Source organism: Anabrus simplex, chromosome 12 (genome assembly GCF_040414725.1).
Source record: "Anabrus simplex isolate iqAnaSimp1 chromosome 12, ASM4041472v1, whole genome shotgun sequence".
Classification (NCBI taxonomy): Eukaryota; Metazoa; Arthropoda; class Insecta; order Orthoptera; family Tettigoniidae; genus Anabrus; species Anabrus simplex.
This window is the reverse complement of record NC_090276.1, coordinates 57,189,636-57,210,070: the sequence shown is the minus strand read 5'-3', so window position 1 is coordinate 57,210,070 and position 20,435 is coordinate 57,189,636. Positions and strand designations below refer to the sequence as shown.

The window sequence follows — 20,435 nt, the reverse complement described above, 5'->3', positions numbered from 1 at the left end:
TGGAGAGGAACAGCACTGTTACTCCTTAAGTCATGGAGTGGGGAGCCATCAGGTATCACCTCAGGTCACGGCTGGTAGTGATTGAGGGAACTGACGGCACAACGGTACGTCACGGACGTCCTCATTACCTCTAATGCGACAGTATCGCGGTGCTATTTTTTAACAGGACAAACACGGCACGTGTCTCTATGAACTGTCTTGAGTGATGCTGAGATACTCCCATGGCCAGCAAGATCCCCACATGTTTTGGATCAGCTCGGACGTCAACTCCGTCCCAGTGCCAGTAACCAGGACAGCAAGGACCATTTACCACAGTTGTGGGCCAGCCTGCCTCAGGAGAGGATACAACGGCTTTATGACACCCTTCCGAACCGAATCAGTGCATGCATCCAGATCAGAGGGGGTGCAACGTCATACAGATAAGTGGGCTCGTACTGCCAAGGTCTTTGTGAATTCGACTCGGTTTTGTAATCACTGAAATAATATCACGCACCCTTTCAACACGTGAAGGTTCATTTCTTTTCCTCCTCCCCCTCCGGATGCTTCGATTTTTTTTTTTTTTTTTTTTTTTTTTTTTTTTGTCAGGAAGTTTATATTTTCACGCAACTGACTCCCTCCCTGCCATTTTATACCTCTCAATAAACGACCCATTTAGAACAGTAACAGGGGAAAAAATATTAGTACCGATTCATTAATGCAGTAATCTACTCGCGATAAGACTATGAATGCGAAGATAATCATCCTCAACTTCTTCTCATATCCTGCCTGAATAAAAAACGACAAATGTATTACATAGTTTCCTAATTCTGTCATGCTGTGAGAAGAAGAGTTTTAAAAGAGAGCAGTATTTTGCTAAGAAGACTACGTACAGCTATTATAGACTTTCTCCGCCGTTCCACAAGAGAGCTTCACTGGTTGTAGTTTGTTGTTTTCGCCGTGACCAGAATGCGTGGGCGGTTCGCTTAAGAATTTGAAGCAGATACGACATGGAGCGAGTGATAGTACTATCAGCTAGACGAGGACTTACCTATTCAACTCGTGATAGGGAGATAGCCAAGTGTTTTCAGAAAAGCTTGCTTTAGCATGAAATGGCAATACATACCAACGCGGATTACTACTATATGAGGAACGCCCAAGAAAAATCGAACATTATAATAAACCGTTTATTAAGCGTTGTTTTTGAAACAGTTTCTCAACTTAAATCTGACCAGAACAAAACAGAGCCTCCTAACATTGAAAGTACAAAAATCTGGGTCTGAACTAATGCAGTCATGTCTAAGTGTTGGCCCCGAACACATGAGAACATGTTCGAACCACCAATCATAAGGAGAGTATTTGTCACCCGCCTCTCCACCTTTCTTCCTTGTTTAAATGAACAAGTCCTGCTAGCGTCTGAGCAATAAAAGATCATATCCTGCTAACGTCTGAGCAAAACCGAACATGTCCATTTTCGCATATAGAATAATTTAACTCTTATTTTTTACCTATGCCAGTTGTGTCAATAAAAACAATGTTTGCACATTCAAAATCTGCTATGCAGGTGCTTATTTCCTCCTGAAAGTCGGGATCTATCGGGCATGTTTAGTTTTATTTGGACCTTCCCATCTGGCAACATCATATCCAGCTGCAGCCAGACGGCTTCTCCCACCAAGAGCTCAATGTTTATGGCATACAAGGCGAGTGTGATAGCGCTTCCAGTCGCCTGTGTTTCGTCATTATTCTTCGAGCTCTGACAGACGTTCTTGTTCTTGTTTCAGGTGATCTCAGCTTCAGCTTCAGAGGGAGAGCGTGAGTTGGTGACAGGAGCTGATTCTGGCATAGCTACAAGTAACTTGTAGCTACACCCACGGCATCCCTGCGTGTCGTACGACGCGAGAGAGAACCCCAAGGGACTATGAACTTGGGCTGATGATCAATGGGCCAATACCCGAGTCTGGCAGCTTACTTGTGTCAGTCTCCTCACGTTCGTCTTTTCTACAACCTCTCCTGGTCAACCCTTGTTCTCTTCCGATCCCGATTGTACTAGGTTTGCGAAGTGTAGGGTGTCTATCTTCATGCCCGTCCCTTTCTTTCGGTGGTGATGGTGGTATTTATTGTTTAACAGGAAGTACAACTGGGCAATCATCTTCCCTTATCACTAATCGGAAGGAAAAAGGGAAGCCTTTCCATCCTCGCACTGGACTTCTGATGAAGTCGGTGTGACGTAAAGCAAAGCATAGTATGCATTGTCGTTTCGATCCTTCAAAAAATGAAGGTTTCCCGTCCAGTATAATTTTCTCAACCCACCTCCTCATTATCCTTTTCTAGCTTTCCTTTTATGATCAGTTGTATCAGGCGTAAGATGTGATTGAAATAGGTTGCTGGAAATCTGGATAAGGGAGGGTATGCAAGGTCAAGGATAGAGAAGCATTAAAGAGGTAGAAGAGACTGCTGCGTGGTAGCTTGAGGAAACGTCTGGTGAAGTGCTTGGTGTGGAGTGTTACTTTGTATAGGACAGAATCTGGACGATGAAAGAAGAAATGAAGCATTTGAGATGTTGATGTGGCGAAATATTGGACAAATAGAGTGGGGAATGAAGATGTGTTAAATACAGTTGGAGAGGAAAGACGCTTGCTACAGATAGTGAAGGACAGAAAAAGGAACAGATATTAAACGATATAAGAAAAACAGGAGGAAGCTACGAAAGAATGAAGAGGAAGTCGAAAGATATAATGAGGGTGATCAAGTGGGAAACACTAAATAATGACGAATAAGTGGCAAATAAAAAGATCCATAAAATGACAAAAATATCATCAAGAATAATTTAAAACTACAATTTGCTTTACGTCGCACCGACACATATATAGATCTTATGGGGACGATGACCAGTAAATATGTACGCAGCCAACACTATCTTTAATTCGTAATGGAATAAATATAACAACAGATACAAAACATTTTTCTACAAGTTCTTTCAAACAGAATAACTGGTCACCTTTCTCGAATGTAAATAAGCACCGAATGTCTGCCTGCATGTTGAAAACTGCCAGCTGAAACTTCTGAAGTTCCAGTACTCTGATGATTGATTAAATGGCGTAATCGTACAAAAATGATCATATAATGCCGCAGAACAGAGCAAAATATCTTAAAATAAGAAATTAATAAAATAAATAGCTGAAAATGACTATTCACGCGCAATTTGAAGAAATTACGCACGTAAATACAAAATAAGGAAAAATTACTTAAGTCTTTCATTTTCACGCCCTTCGTGTCCCTTATCTTCCTTTGGCCGATACCTTCATTTTTCGAAGTGTCGTGTCCCTTCCATTTTTCTCTCCGATCAGTTTTATACAGAGGATGGTTGCCCAGTTGTACTTCCTCTTAAAACAGTAATCACCGCCATCTATGATCATGAATTTAGTTTTCTGAACCTTTAAGACCAAACTCCTTGCTACTTCGTTGATGAAATTAAGGTCTTCTAAATTATTGTCAGGTAGTATCACGGTGCCATTTGCATAGCGGATGAAAGGGAGGAAAGAAATTTGAGTTTAAAAAGTAACAAAATATTAGTTACCAACAGTTAAAGTGAAGCGAGATTGTTGTCTGTGCTGTGAAGTAGGGCGAACGGGCGAGCTGGCCGAGAAGAAAGTAAAAGAAATGTGAGAGTGCAATGCATATCGTGGGTGGTGACTGAGCATGTGGGCTAAGACAGTGAGCGTCTTAATTACGTCTCACACGACCTTCACTCGAGAGAACACAAAATTAACTCTGACACAATGGATCTCCAACAAGGATTCTTGGAACTCTTGTGGCTTTCAAGGCAATAAGCGAAATTTATGTCCGTGTTTATACTGACTGGAGTCGCTCCACTCGGGGATGGCAGAGTTGCCCGAAAACATTTAAGGTAACCCATTGTGAGTTGCGCATAAACTGGAAGAAAATGTGCGCATGAATTATGCGAAGTGTTTACAAACACTGGAAATGAAAACTGTAGCAATGTCTCCCTCATACCGACTCAAAGTAGCAAATTATGCATAAAGATGTACTTAGAGAAGCCCGCCTGGTTGCCATGATCGTTAAGGCGTGAAGTCTATTATACGAAGTTAGCCCGGCGGTTCGACTCCCGTTGGTCGAAAATATGTTCACCATCAGAATGTTGGCCGGCAGGGTACAAGAGATGGTGGTATACAATTTCTAATCACTAGATTGCGTGCCAAAAACCTGGATTAAATTCCAAACCTCTCCGCAGTGTTCATATGGAGTGAGGGCATATGATGCTGTTGGTGATTCGTCTGTCGGATGGGAACGTACAACCTTGAGCACACCCCTTGGTGCTATTCGACAGGAGTAGGCTAGGTGCCGGCACTGAGTTTCGCCCTCTCACCCCGCCCCCGTGGGCCGGGTGGTAGAATAACACCCACGGTATCGCCTGCCTGTCGTAAGAGGCAACTAAAATGGGCCCCAGGAGCTCTTAAGTTGGAAGCATGGGTTGGCGACTACGGGGTGCTTAGCTGAGTCGTGGCCTTGCTTCAACTTACTTGTGCCAGGCTCCTCATTTTAATCTATCCTATTCGACCTCCCTTGGTCAACTCTTGTTCTTTTCCGCCCCGACGGTATTTGGTATCGAGACCTCCGGAGTCTTTCCTTTTCACGCCCTTCGTGGTCTTTGTCTTTCTTTGGCCGATACATTCATTTTTCGAAGTGTCAGACCCCTTCAGTTTTTCCTCTCTCTCTGATTAATGTTAATAGAACATGGCTGCCCTGTTGTGAGAGCCTGCCTGGCCGAGGCGGTGAAGGCGTGCCCGGTTCGCCCGGTAGGACGTGGGTTCGAATCCCCGTCAGGAAGTCGTAAAATTTAAGAAACGAGATTCCCACTTCCGGGGTTGCACATGGCCCTGAGGTTCACTCATCCTACACCAAAGGGTACCAGGTTAATTCCTGGGGGCAAAGCGGCCGTACGTAGAGCTAACCACTCTGCCCATCAAGTGTCGAGGTTACGAATAGGGGAAACCTTTACCTTCCACCCCTCCAAGGGCCTCTGTGGCCTAGACGGAGATGACTTTGCTTTTTGCCCCGTTGTACTTCCTCTTTATACAATAATCACCACCACGACCGAGCAGGATAGTTCTAGAAGTATCCAGAACATAAAAGAAGCCTTCCAGCTGGTGAACACATCTGTGGGTATGACCTCACGTCACATGTGAAGGTTCTTCTATACAACAGATAAGTATCAGCGTGATTGTGTCTGTAAGCGCGTGTGAACATCACAACAAAACACACTGTGTGAATTCTCAGCTAAATGACCTTCTAAAAAAGAAGCCGACCGTTCTTTGTCTTGAACAGGGGCTCACGAGTGTGTTTCTATTACAGGTCTGTAGCTGATTCTGGCATTACTCGTGTCAGCTTCTTCACCTCAATCTCACTTATCCTATTTCCCTTGGCCAACTCTTGTTTTCTTCCAACTGACGATATTATGTTTTGGAGGCCTTGGGAGTCTTATTTTCACACCCTTCTTTTTTGACCGATACCTTCATTCTTCTATTTGACGCCTGATTAGTGTTAAAGTATGTTTGTCCAGTTGTAATTTCCTCTTAAAACAGTTTTCACCGTCGACCATCATCCTCTCTTAACAATAATTGCATTGAATGTGATTCTTCTTGGAAGGTGGAAAGTATGAACATTTTATCACGATTGTTCTAACATTTCGAGATCTCGTTTAGTATCACTCACTACATGTGATGTGTGCCATTTATTATGAAGTACGCAGGGAGACTACACCAAGATTATCACCCTATCGTAGATTTATCTTATTAGTGACACAATATCAACATCGGTGACAAATAAACCACACGCTTTTTTGTTGTTTCTCCAGCTGTGTTGTGTATCACAAGTGTACTTGTTCACGTGTTCTATCTTTATCGATCCTTTTGTTCTGTAATGAGTGGAGCAGTTTTGCAACATAACTGAGCAGTTCCAGTTCTTATCATCCTTTCAAGAGAACAGCCCAACGCAGCACTCAGCCGGTCTGTTATTCGCCTCAGCAATGTGGGAGTACGGAAAAGTTCGTCCCGGTGGTTCTCCTTGCAGAGAAGCGATCCCCAACCAGGGTTCCCAGTAGAGTCCTACACGAGAGTATTAAGACCACAGAGTTGAAAAAGTCTGACGCCCAGCTGTAGCGGCAAACCGCCAAACGTCCCTGTGAAGCAGTGCTGTATACTACACCCAAGCATAAAATTTCTTCGATAAAATTGATGTCCCCCTTGTGGTTTCCCTTATTCCTTGTAGAATACCACCACAAACAACAACTATAATTTAGTCATTATGGCATGGCGCTTCTTCTGCCATAATTGCCATCATGAGTGAGGAAAAAACATTGCTTCAATTATAATTGGCAGCGGATTTGTATAGTAGTAATAGCTCAGATTCAAACGAGTAGAAAGCTTTATCAAGGCGACGCAACGTTCCTGTTTAAAGAGTTGCATGAAAATCCACACATTAATTAATAAAATGATGTTTCTTAACACAGTATTAATACATAGCCTAGAGCATATAAAGAATTTCTCCTAAACTTTTAAATAGAAAGCTTGGAACTGAGGAGACGAGAAGATGACGTGAAATTTCTGTACAAAACTGTAAATTCTATTATTGACAACCCTGACTTTGTATGCCTCTTGAGCTTTGACGTGCCCCGCTTTAATGCCAGGACAAATGTAACTTTTCAGAATAGAAAAGTCGGAACAACCGCTCACAAAAATCCCCCACTCTACAAGTTATGCAGTGTCTACGACAGTGCAGTTCAGAAAAATAATTCTTTAGATTTCCGTGTACCTCTAGACCTGTTTTTACAAAATTCACCATCTCTGTGAAAACTCTCTAAATAACTTGTAATGCTGATTTGAACCACAAAATGTACTTCAAACTTTCTGCATTAAACCCTATCCTATAAATGTTAGAACTAGAAGAAAAATAATAGTTTAGGTATGAAATTAATTTTTTTTTATTCTTGAAAATATTAAATTAGATGTGAAATATTGTTTGTTTCTCATTGTAAATATAATATTAGAATAGTTCGGATATTAGATTCATTTTCAATGTTTCAAATCAGTCTAATAAACACATGTAAACAATTGCCACTGTACTTGGGATTAAAAATCTTGTAGTGCGCAGTAAATAAGTAAATAAATACCCCTGTTTATAATATTAATCTTCCAGTTGTGATTTACGAACTGCAAATGGCTGTGGATACAAATCTATATCGCCGCTAAAAAACCACTGTCGCATAAGGGAAAAAGTATATTTCACACCAGAAGGAAGAAAAACAAAACAAATACAGCTTTAAAAGTGATCCAGAATTCTTAGGAATTGGTCCCTTATAGTGAAATGTATGTTGATTACTCAGCCTAGGGGCTGGATGCCTAATTATTTCCTCCTAAAAAAGTGACCACCACCAAGTCGAATTTTAGAAGACGAGCAGAGGATTTGAAGAATGCATTTCCCTTGCTATTTTTTGCCGGTAGCAGGAATATCAGGAATAGTGTACAGTAATACAGAGAAGATAATATGCTTATTTTTCCAGTGATATTTTAAAATGAAAGGAATTGAAGGCATGCTTTAGTCTAGTCAGGTTCAACGCAGAAATGAAATTAAAAAACTTATTGACCATATGCGTGGATAAGAACGAAAGTTCTGGGATAGAAAGAGAAAGAATGGGCACTTCTAAATCTCATATTCTTACGCTTGAATCTTCTACATTTCAACTTCAACCTCGTCTGGTTTTTCAGTGTTTACAATAAACATATATTTTAAAATCGTAGATACTTGAACGTCCGAGTTTGTCGACTTGTTTGTTTTTGTAATGTCTCTGATACTAATAAGCAGCAATGCTGAAGGTTTGATCCTCCGCGCCTTGCAAATTACATTCATAAACATCTAATATTTCCGGGCACCTCAAAGAGCGATGAGTTAAGGTGGCCATAATAGGAGAACAATAAAATGTCCATTAGCTGAGAATCGCACATCTTGATGGAAGAGCCAGTGCCGGAACAAAAACAGGGTAATGAGCCTGATGATCACAAGGCGGCCGGACAGGGAACTGGTCTGAAGATGGACGTTGGCCGTGTAGCAACTGGTCAATGATGTAACAACGAAGGCTGACGCCACAGATGATGGGAGGACCATTCACTGTCAAGAACACATGACCAGAATGAAAGATCCCTTTCTTCACTAGATACCCTATTTCTTTCAGGGGATAAGAGAAAATAGATTATGCAACTATAATAGTCCATATCTGGTTCAAGGGGCTCTTAAATTGGGAACGTGGTTTGGCGACCACGGATCCCTTAGCCGAATCCTGGCATTGTTTCCACTTACTTGTGCCAGTCTGCTCCCTTTCATCTCTCCTGTTCGACCTCCCTTGGTCAATTCTTTATCGACCCCGACGCTATTAGGTTTCCGAGACCTGAGAAGTCTCTCATTTTCATGCCCTTTGATCTACCACCACCGACTTAGTGAAAAGTTACTCGACTATCACGCCCCAAAGCAGCCGACAACTTCAGGATCCTAAAATGGGGGGACTGACAAGACAAGCAGAGGAAATAGAGGCAATAATAATAATAATAATAATAATAATAATAATAATAATAATAATAATAATAATAATAATAATAATAATAATAATAATAATAATAATAATGTTATTTGCTTTACATCCCACGAACTACTTTTACGGTTTTCGGAGACACCGAGGTGCCAGAATTTAGTCCCGTGTCCGTAAATCTACCGACACGAGGTTGACGTATCTGACCACCGGACTGAGTCAGGATCGAACCTGCCAAGTTGAGCTCAGAAGGCCAGCGCCTCAAGCGTCTGAGCCACTCAGCCCGGCAAAGTAGAAGTCAATGATGGGCGAGCGAGTTGGCCGTGCGGTTAGGGACGCGTAGCTGTGAGCTTGTATTCGGGAGACAGCTGGTTCGATCCTCACTGTCGGCAGCCCTGAAGACGGTTTTCCGAGGCTTCCAATTTCCACACCAGGAAAATGCTGGGAGTACTGTACCTTAATTAAGGCCACAGTCGCTTCCCTCCCACTGCCCCCCCCCCCTCCGTGGGGGTGGGGGCAGTAGAATAATACACCCCTGCCTGTCGTGAGAGGCGACTAAAACGGACTCCAGGAGCTCTAATCATGGGAGCGCGGGTCGGCGACCACGGGGCCTTTAGCTGAGTCCTAGCATTGCTTCCACTTGTGTCGGGCTCCTCACTTTCATTTATCCTATCCGACCTCCGTTGGTCAACACTTGTTCTTTCCCGACACCGACGCTATTAGAGCATTCAAGGCCTAGGGAGACTTTTTATTTATTTATTTATTTATTTATTTATTTATTTATTTATTTATTTATTTATTTATTTATTTATTTATTTATTTATTTATTTATTTATTTATTTATTTATTTCATTGTAGCAGTGGCGAAGTTAGGGGTGGCCCTTGTCTTTCCTTGGCCGATATCTTAGTTCTTCGAAATGTTGGATCCCTTCCATTTTTTCTCTGATGGAGGATGGTTGCCTAGTTGTTCAGTACATCCTCTTAAAAAAATAATCATCACCACCACCACCACCTTCATACTGCTAGCCCTTTCCTGTTCCATCGTCCCCATAAGACATACCTGTGTCGGTGTGACGTAAAGCTAAATTAAGAAAGGACAATCATTATCGTAGCAACAACCTACCGTTTCAAACGACAAAATTAATTATTCAAATATGTCGGATCCTTTGCACCTAGACGAAGAAGAGGAAGAAGATAACTTACAAAGCCCTGTTTGCTTATCGAATTGTGATCTTCTAGGTGTACTTGGTATAACAGGTTTCCTAACTGAAATGATCCTTGTCCCAGTCTGCGCTGGCGACAGACATACCCTCCTACATATGCAGTAACAACTCTGTGACCTTCAGCGTCAATTAGCCTTCATCCTTTAATCTGCGGAACTAATTTCAAAATTTTCACTCTCTCGCTTGTATGTAATCAGTTAAATTTTTCAAGTTCCCATTACTCCTGTGATTACGTTTTCTGCTCCGTCTTTTGATGTAGATAATTATCCCTAGCCAAGATACCTATTTATTCCGTGATGAACATGGAGACCTCAGGGCTCCTACCTGAGCCTCGCAGTGCTTTCATTTTCTTTCTTGTATCACCATCTGTGGGTGGGGGCGGTAAAATACATCCACGGTATGTCTGTCGTAAGAGGCGACTAAAAAGGGAACCAGGGTCTATCAGACTGGGAAAGTGCGTTCGCAAACAGCTCCTTAGCTGAGTCTAAAACTGATTCCATTTACTTATATCAGACTTCTCACTTCCATCCTTATTGACCAATCTCCCTTGGTCAAATTTTGTTCTCTTCCAAACCCAACGGTTTAAGGATTGCGAAGCCTAAGGAGTCTTTCGGTTTCATGCCCTTCATAGCTATCATCTTCTCTGGCCAACGCTTTCATTTTTCGTAGTGTCGGACCTCCTACATATGGTTGTCATGTTGTGTTTTCTCTTAAAACAATAATAATCACCACCATCACCAATAAAAATCATAGTGGCAATGCAGTTCAAAATAAAAAAAGAACACGGCAAAATAGCCCTGAAGGGCCTCGGCCTACTAAGCGACCGCTACTCAGCCTTGAAGGCCTACGGATTACGAGGTGTCGAGTGGTTGGTACGAAGAAACCTCCCGACCATCACTATTTGCTTTCTACACCGGGTTTCCTATCTCACCCTCAGATAACTCTTCAATTATTGTAAACACGTAGGCTAAGTGGACCGCAAACCAGTCCCTAGATCCAGGTGAAATTTTCTGGTCTGACCAGGAATCGAACCCGTGGCCTCCGGCTAAGAGCCAAACACAGAAACCCTAGACTGCCGGGCCGGTTACAAAATAGAGTGCATTACTTCTCTAAAATTGACAATATTCTGGAGAAGTTTTCTAACGTGCACAAAATTAACAACTGCTGCTGTATCTGGCCAAACTCAATGAAATCTGGCGAAATAAAATAATTGTGCAATTAATGTTGCTGTTTAGAGAAAATAAATCACTTAGTTTCTAGGGCAGTCGTTGAGGTTCTAGATGACATTTCATGGTAGTCGAATATAGCCTTAACCTTTAGACCAGCGCTGCAGAAATCATCCTACCCATCAAGTGTAGAACACAATGCAAATCTCGATCATTATCGTTATCACTTTCGTGTGCTACGAGATACAGAAGAAGGCACTACTGGATCTGTTAGAGGTCACAAGTTGGTGAAGCAGAAAAGAACATAGCTGATGGCACGAACGGCTCTGAGGCTGAATAATAGATACTATCTTGCGATGTCCATAACACGAACAATGAACTGTGTCCCAGCAGAAGCAAAAGAAAGTTCTTCCTGAGACGAACAAGTCCAGCCACTTGCCAGATCCAATCTTTGTTGGTCTGGACATTGAACTCGTGTGTTCAACAAATTGACTTTCAAATTGGATTATCGCGCGCTTGAAAACAGCTTCATTTTTTCGTGCAGAGCGAAACTCTTTTCCCGTAGCAGCTGGCGACTGGTATTAGAAAATGTGTTCGGGGCCATGCTTGGAAAATGTTTAGGGGAGATTCCCCTGACGGTAAGGGCGGTAGAATAACACCCATGGTACCCCTAGCCTGTCATAAGAGGCGACTAAATGAGGCCCCACGGCCTCTCAACTTGGGAACGTGGGATGGCGACGACGGGGCCCTTAGCTGAATCCTGGCATTACTTCCACTTACTTGTGCCAGGCTCCTCGCTTTCATTCAATCCAATTCGACCTCCCTTGGTCAATCTTGTTCTTTTCCAACCCCAAGGCTATCAGGTTTGCGAATCCTAAGGAATCCCACATTTTCACGCTCTCCGTGGCCCTTGTCCTTCTTTGGTCGATACCTTCATTTCTCGAAGTATTCCCTTCCATTTTTCTCTCTGATTAGTGTTAATAGAGGACGGTGACCTGGCTGCACTTCCTCTTAAAACAATAATTACCACCACCATCTTCAAGAATGTTTTTTTAATTTAAGGTGTCAATATTTCTCACTATTTCGATGATCTTAAAGTAAATATCATATAATTAATTCTTAATATTAAACACTGACATAATTCAAGTTAATCGTAATTTAGTTTGTAATTTATTTAAATTAATATTAAATTCTATTAATTTTAATTATTTTACCGTAATTGTTTTATTTTAGAGGCACATACAATGTGGTTAAGTCTACGACGACCTAAGGCCCTAACTTCACCACTGAACAAGCCATTAATAAATAAATAAATAAATAAATAAATAAATAAATAAATAAAATAATCTATCGCCAATATTGCCGGTATTACTCCTCGTTCGGTAAAAATGCATCAAACATACACGATTGAAAATTACACTTTGCACAATTTGTCGATGCAGCTAATCTTAACGGAACTGTTTGCGTATCAAATTGTATATCCCAGTGCACAATCCTGCCATCCCTAAACTTAAATAATCAAGTTTTTTGAGAAATTATGTAAGCTGTTTTTCCGTGATATCCTAGGAAACAAAGAAACTAACCAAGTCTTTGAAAAGACATCGTCTACTTGTAACTCAAGAGATGAGGTAGAAAAAGGATCTATTGTAATATAAATGCTGTGAGGGCTCCATTGTAAAAACAAGTATGAAAGTACACGAGTTTTGCAAAGGTCATTTCCGCAATATTATTTCAACTTTTGTATACTGTATCTAACCCGGTATTTAAAAAACGAAATATGAAATCTGACGTGGACAGACAAAATTATAATTTTTAAAAATTCTCTAAGGTGGAGTTCATGTGGTATATCTATAGAAATAAAATTGTGGGTTCCCTGTGTAATGTAACCCGAATCTACTCACTGGCTTGTTACTGCCCGCGTAAGTGCGATCAGGTAAACAAACCGCCATGGAGTTTTAATGTGTCGGCTGTTTACGAGCAACTGACCAAGAAAGACTGTCATACGAGTTAATGTTTTCTGTACGTACTGTATTTAGAACACTGGATTTCTTTCTTCATTAGTTCCGCAATAATGTATGAGTGACCAGCTATAAAGCACCTCGGGATATGTAACGGCACTGCCAACCTTGTGTAAGAAAAAAGAAAAAGAAAACTAGAGAGTACTAGTTCTCTCTGGACAATTTAACAAGAACGTGTCTTTCTCATTTTTGGTCACGAGATGTAGTTCCTTTCTTTATTGCAGTACCATGCCTTTGAAGAGACATCATCTACTTGTAACTCAAGAGATGAGGTGGAAAAAGGATCTATTGTAACACAAATGCTGTGAGGGCTCCATTGTAAAACAAGTACGAAAGTGTACGAGTTTTGCAATGGTCATTTCCGCAAGTGAATTACATACTCTGTTCTCTATTAAAGTGACCTAATTTAACAGATCAAAGACAAATATATACAGGCCAAGTGAGAATCTTCATACTGTATTTACGAAACAGCCTTCTGGAAAGATGTAGTCTAACGCATTTCTAGAAGGTGATCTCTGAGTCAGGTTTGTTGTGGTTACAGCAGTCAGTGTACTGTTACAAACAGTAGGAGTACATTCAATTCCTTAGTCACAGTCTGCATAATTTACCTGCAAAATATGGATTCTGACGAGGAGAATGCACCCCGCCACAGTACTACTTAATACAGTATTAATGAAGTGTTAATATATAACATAAATTTTCTACTGTAGGCGCATCTATTACGAAGCGTGTGGAAACGTGCGTGGGAAAAAACTTCCACACTAAAAGCATGAAAGTCTTGACGAAAATGCTGTCTTTCCGCACTTTCGTAAGAAAATATATTCATCTGATCCACCATAGAAACTGTTTGATCAGCAATTTGGTTAAGCTACTCATATCCTTCGAGCTTCAAATTCTTCGTGCAATATCGTAAATACTTCTTGAAATAATAATAATTTAGAAACTTAGTAAGCATACAATAATTATTCTAATGATACGCCTCTCTCTCATTTTAAGTACTCGCTCTACGATTCTTCCCCCTGTGTGACTCTTAAGGGGACCGGGGACACATTTTTTTCGGTAAATGGATGAAATTGTCGAAATTTGAATTCTGGCATAAATAAATTGTATTAACCTTCCTCTACGTAACAAAAGTGGTTTTGTGTCGCTGTGACTATTTTTGGCGTAGTTACGGCCGTTTTAAATGGCTCTGCACGGTCATTTAATTCTCCACCACGCCCCCATTCCTCTGTATGCTCGGCTATCCGTGTCCCTTCTGTTACCATTAATTCCCTATTTACAGTAGCATTGAGATGGAACAATTTTTGAATATTGGAATATATACTGCCGTCTGTTGGCTATGTTATGAACTTCTTCAACCTATAATTTAGTCAACATAAAACTTTATATTTCAAAACATGTTATCCATTCTAGTGACATGTTTGACTTGAAAAAATTCTATGTGTTTTTAGAAGTAGTATTTTAATATGTTTGAGAGTTGTAATCAAATGATATATTTAATAAGTTAGTGGACAGCCTGACATCAGCCTATACACTTCCTTGTTTACTATTGGGTTTGTTTTGGTCAGTTTCGTGAATTGCAAGCAAAGTTGTGGGAAATTTTTAGTGAATATTATATCAAATCATGAGGAAGTAGATCCATCCAATGTAGGTAAACAAGTGCTTGACATTGCTGTATCAGTTGATGGAACATGGCACAAGCATGGCCATACATCTCTCTATGGCATTGGCATAGTGATTCACATTCTGAGTGGATTAGTTATAGATTACCATGTGTTATCTAAATATTGTCACATGTGTGTTGTAACTGCTCAGGAACTGGGTGATGATTCTCCAGAATATAATATATGGCTGGAAGGTCATAAAGCATGTGGGGAATGCTCGAGGAATTATGAGGGATCATTTGTAGCAATGGAAGTATTTGCAGCTGATATTTTATGAAAAAGATCAGTGTAAGAATGTGGCATGCGCTACACAACTGTGCTTTCTGATAAGGATGCCAAAACATTTCTCCATCTTTTAAATAAAGCAGTATATTGACCAGATGTACAATTGAAGAAAGAAGAGTGCATTAACCATGTTGCAAAAAGGATCGGGACTGGTTTGAGGAATTTGGTGAAAGAGTGGAAAGTAAAAGGAACTACACTTGGTGGAAGGGGGCCTGGAAGTTTGAAAGAAGCAACTATTGCGAAGCTCACAAATTATTATAGGCAGGCAATATGTCCAAATATTCCCTCAACAGATAATATGAAATCTCCAATATATGCCTCACTATACCATTACTCCTCAACAGATGAAGATCCTAAGCATAAGAAATGCCTTTTAGGACCTGAATCATGGTGCTTCTACAACAAGAGTATCGCAACTGGACAAACCCCTCAAAACCCACAAAAAATGTCAGTTAAGTTCACAACTGCAATGCTGCTGAAAATTGTGCCTGTATACCAAAGGCTGGCATCAACAGAACTTCTGTCTAGATGTTGTAGAGGGGCTACTCAAAATGCAATGAAAGTCTTCATGCATGTAAATGGAAAATGTGCCCAAAAGAGACTTCTTTGTCCTCAAAAAGACTTGGAATAGCTGTTTCTAACGCAGTTGCAGAATACATGTGATGTAGTGCAACACAAGAAATGAAAATGGTTATAAGGAATTATAAACTTTCACCAGTATCCAACAAACTTGCCACACAAGGAGATGGAAGAAGAAAATTTTGCAGTCAGCGATCAGTCACACAACAAAAGAAAACAGCCAGGAAAGAACTGACAATCCTCAAGGTACACAGGGAGGAAGCCAAGAAGAAACAGGAGGGTAGGAGTTATAATGTTGGTGAATTTTAAGAGATTTGGAAAGGCCATTATGAAAATTTTCAATGGTTTTAGAACTAAAATTCATTTAACTCAAAACACCATTTTTGGTAACCTGCAGTGTTCCATGCGGGTCAAATCTAAACCTATATTTACCAAAGTCGGTATGTAGCTTCTATGTGACCTAACAAAGAAATTATAGGATGGATTTTGCATTCTTCTTCAACATACTCATTTTATGAGGCAAAATGTACAGAAAATTAGTGGAAAATTACATGAAATAAAATTAAAAAATTGAAACAGCTAATTGAGAAACATAGGGTGAATCAAAAATTCCATCCTAGAGTTGTTTTGTATTATAAGGAAGAATCATTTCACAAGTTTTCAAACTCTCAGGTAAAAGTCCATCCCGCAGGGAACTTTTTGAAAGTTGCCTATTTCGCGAGTGTCATAAACACAAAGTACATCATATCTCATGAACTAATAAGGATATTAAGTTGAAATTAAGATATATTCTTTTCATAATAGTCCTACATATTCCATATCAATTTCATTGTGATTGCTCAAAAATTGTGGAAAATTAGAAAATGTGTCCCTGGTTCCCTTAAGTTGTACCAAAGATTATTTTTGTAACGAACGCACGTTTAAAATTATTTTTGCGGAGAGACTTCAATGGACGTGTAGACGAGGTGCTATGACAAGTGTCATCTTGCATTTTGGAGTATAGGTAAATCCCGCTTCGTAATGCACTGGTTGCGTGCTTGTCCTCGTTAGCGACTAAGAGTGTTTTTTTTCTTTCTGGGACTCTCATTTATTTGTGCCAGGCTCCTAATTTTCAGCTTTCCTATCCGACTAATTGCAAAATGAATTGGGATTAAGGAAACGGCTGGCGGAATGTTATACCTAGGGAGTGCTCTTGTACGAACTGGAGGCCTGGACTACCAAGAAAAGACAAAGACTAGAAGTCTTCGAAAAGGATGTTTAAATTCAAATGCAGTGATAAGCGGCTCTAATTCAAATACGAGAGTACCGTAGTTTAATACGAACAGTGACCGGAAGGAAGAAGACTTGGACTGGACATAACTTAAGCAAAAATAGTTTTTTTTGAAGGAACTACTGAGGGAAGGAAAGAGGACGAGGGAGGACAAAATTCATACATGACCTGGTCTGAAGGAAGGAAGGAAGGAAGGAAGGAAGGAAGGAAGGAAGTTACGAGAACATGAAAATAACAATAATAATGTTATTTGTTTTACGTCCCACTAACTACTTTTTTAAGGTCTTCGGAGACGCCGAGGTGCCGGAATTTAGTCCCGCAGGAGTTCTTTTACGTGCCAGTAAATCTACCGACACGGGGCTGTCGTATTTGAGCACCTTCAAATACCATCGGACTGAGCCAGGATCGAACCTGCCAAGTTGGGGTTAGAAGGCCAGCGCCTTAACCATCTGAGCCACTCAGCCCGGCAGAACATGAAAAGCACAAGATCAGGAACATGGAAGAAGACATAGCACACTGGACCTGGAATTGTGCAGAACACATGATGATGATGATGATGATGATGATGATGATGATGATGATACAACAACTCTTGGTCGACCCTTATTCTCTTTCGATCCGACGGTATCTGTTCAGCGAGGCATAAAATAAGCCTATCTTTCATTTTCACATCTTGCGTGTTCCATCGCTCTCTTTTGCCAATACCCTCACCCCTCAAAGTGTAAGAACACTTTTTTTCTTCATTTCCGATTAGGTGTTAATAGAAAATGGTTGTCTAGTTGTACTTCCCCTTGGCGCAATAATCAACATCACCACCATCTCACCAGTTAGAAGACTGGAATAGCTAAGACATAAGAATGGAATACCTCAGGATACGTAGAAGAGTAATGTATTCCAAACCATGAAGGCGAGCTGTTGGAAGATCAACAATAAGATGGTTAAGGATGATGTGGAAGGTGATCCAAAAACCCTAGTTATAATAGCATGGAGAAAGGGGAAGGAAGGTCGGTAATTAATAATAGTAATAATACAATAGAGAGAATGATTTTTAGAAAGGAAGTGTTAAAAATGGAAGGATTCCAAGGTCGAAAGGGAAAGAAAACAGGCTCAAAATGGTCCGAAGAACGGAAAAGGAAACATAGTGAGCAGATGAAGTACTGGAGGCAGAAGAAAAAAAGGATGAAGCATTGAAATTGTCACATGGTCCTTAGAAGACCCTTACGGAGAAATAATAATAATAATGTTATTGGCTTTATGTCCCAGTAACTACTTTTACGGTTTTCGGAGACGTCAAGATGCCGGAATTTAGTCCTGCAGGAGTTCTTTTACGTGACAGTAAATCTACCAACACGAGGCTGACGTATTTGAGCACCTTCAAATACCACCAGACTGAGCCAGGATGGCAGCGCCACTTAGCCCGACAAGTCGGTAAAACTTAAGAAGGTCAAGGGTCTTAATGTCACAGAAGAAGGGTATACTCTCTGTGCTGAAACACAGCTTGATAATGTTGTAATAATGCGCGCGGAGACTTGAACGCTAGAGTAAAAAAGAACCCCACCACGGACATTCACCTTATCGGATAAAGAGCTTGTTGTTGTTGTTGTTGTTGTTGTTGTTGCTAATAAAGTCCAGCTGACCCACCTTGACTGCAGTCACGCGCTGAGCTTTGCTCGAAGCTAGCAATTACCCTGGATGGTCGGTCATGCACACAGCCTAGGTCACAAATATTAACTTACAGCTCGCTTATGGTCACTGCGACATGACGTAACCAGCTGCTTTATTTAAAGAGCTTCCTGGCACTCGAAAAAGAAAGTAAATGGCAATGTAAATACAAGACCACTGTGTTCCACGTACTCTAATGCTTATTAATTATGCAACATAAGAGTTCCTGTATCTTCACCTGTCCGAAGTTTGCATTCATATTTCTGAACAAGTGACCTATCGAAAACAGTTGAGAGCTCTCCGGTGACATGAAACAGAAAAGAAGTAGCGGATCAAGTTGGCAAGACTTCACTTTCTGGCCCGGTGATTCTCTATCCTTCCTCAGAAACATCCGACTTGGAAGCGTTGAGCGGCGATCACAATATCAAAGTTAAATCTTCCCTTGGTTGTCACAGACTCCTCTCTTTCATTATTCGTACCTGACCTTCCTCAATCAAGTCTGGTTCTTTTCCAACCTCGACAGAATTTCCCTATGAAGTGTACACACTCGGGTGATAATTATGATTGTTGTTTTAAAGGGGCCTAACATCTAGGTCATCGGTCCCTAATGGTACGAAATGCAATGCCAATTTTAAAGTCCAGAATTCATCCACTGACTAGAATTCAAAACTTGATGATGAAGAACGAAAGGATAAATATGAATTTAAAATAATAAGCGGAGTCAACTCACAATACTGAAAGTTAAAAATAATTCAAAATCGATCCACTGACTAGAATTCAAAAAGACGAACAATGATTATGAAGTTAAAACAATCATTCCATCCGACCCGCAATGCAACACCTTCCCAGAAAGTATACTAAAACGCCCCTCATAATGGTACTTATCGCTAGTTAATTAGAATGGATTTTCTCAAGTTGCGGTACTAATCAAAAGTACGTCGCACAGGTAACGCAGACCCATGGTGTTCCTCACACAGGTGCACTAATCACAGGGACTGGTACTATCAGATCCACGGTGTCGCTCATATAGTGGTACGAATCACAGGCAACGCCCAGACCCGTGGTGTTACTCACATAATGGTACAAATCACAGGCAATGTAAGCCCGTGATGTTCCGCATGTAGTGGTACTAATCACGGGTTCTGAAAACCCACAGTGAATGGCTCTCTGCTGCTACTACTTGCAAGTAAAGGTGGCCCAAGGTTTTCCCCGCATGATGATATTAATTACTAGTAGCTTCGCGGGGCCTTCTGACCGCAACTTGGCAGGTTCGATCCTGGCTCAGTCCGGTGGTACTTGAAGGTCGTGTCGGTAGATTTACTGGCACGTAAAAGAACTCCTGCGGGACAAAATTCTGGCACCTCAGCGTCTCCGAAAACCGTAAAAAGTAGTTAGTGAGACGTAAAGCAAATAGCATTAATTAACTAGTAGCTTCATGGTTCTAACTCAATCATCACTTGGTCGCCCCTTTTAGGCACCTCTTACGACAGGCAGGATAATACCGAGAGTGTTTTCTTCATCTCCGACCCCCACCCGCAGAGGGTTTGGAGCACTGGTAGGGAACCACTGGGTCCCTAGCTGAGTCTAGCATTGCCTCCACGCTCTTGTGGCAAGTTTCAGCTTTCCCACCTGACAAGTCTCTTCTGGGTTTGCGAAGCCTAGGGAGTTCTTCATTTTCTCACCCTCCGTGACCCTCCATTTCTTTTGCCTTCATCCTTCGCCCTCTTTTCGTTTCCTTTCTGATTTAGTGTTAAGATGGAAAGACAGCCCAGATGTATTTCCTGTTACAACAACCACGAAACCAGCTAACTGGGCTCAGAAAGACAGTGAACCACTCAGCCCGACTGAGAAGCCTACATTCCCACAGAGTCAAGTAGTATTTTTATATTATTATTTATTTACATCGGTACAGCCTACTGTGGACTTCGTTTACACAGGCTACCAGCCTCTCTTTCTTAGGTTTACACCTTTTTGTTTACATTGAAAGCAAAAG

At 41.0% G+C, this 20,435-nt stretch overlaps 1 protein-coding gene across 2 annotated transcripts in view; it reads right to left on the bottom strand.

Moving 5' to 3' along the window:
• The window catches only part of LOC136884061 (UNC93-like protein), a 345,685-nt gene that overhangs the window by 57,417 nt on the left and 267,833 nt on the right, over positions 1-20,435 (bottom strand). The gene's annotated exons all lie outside the window — the stretch shown is intronic.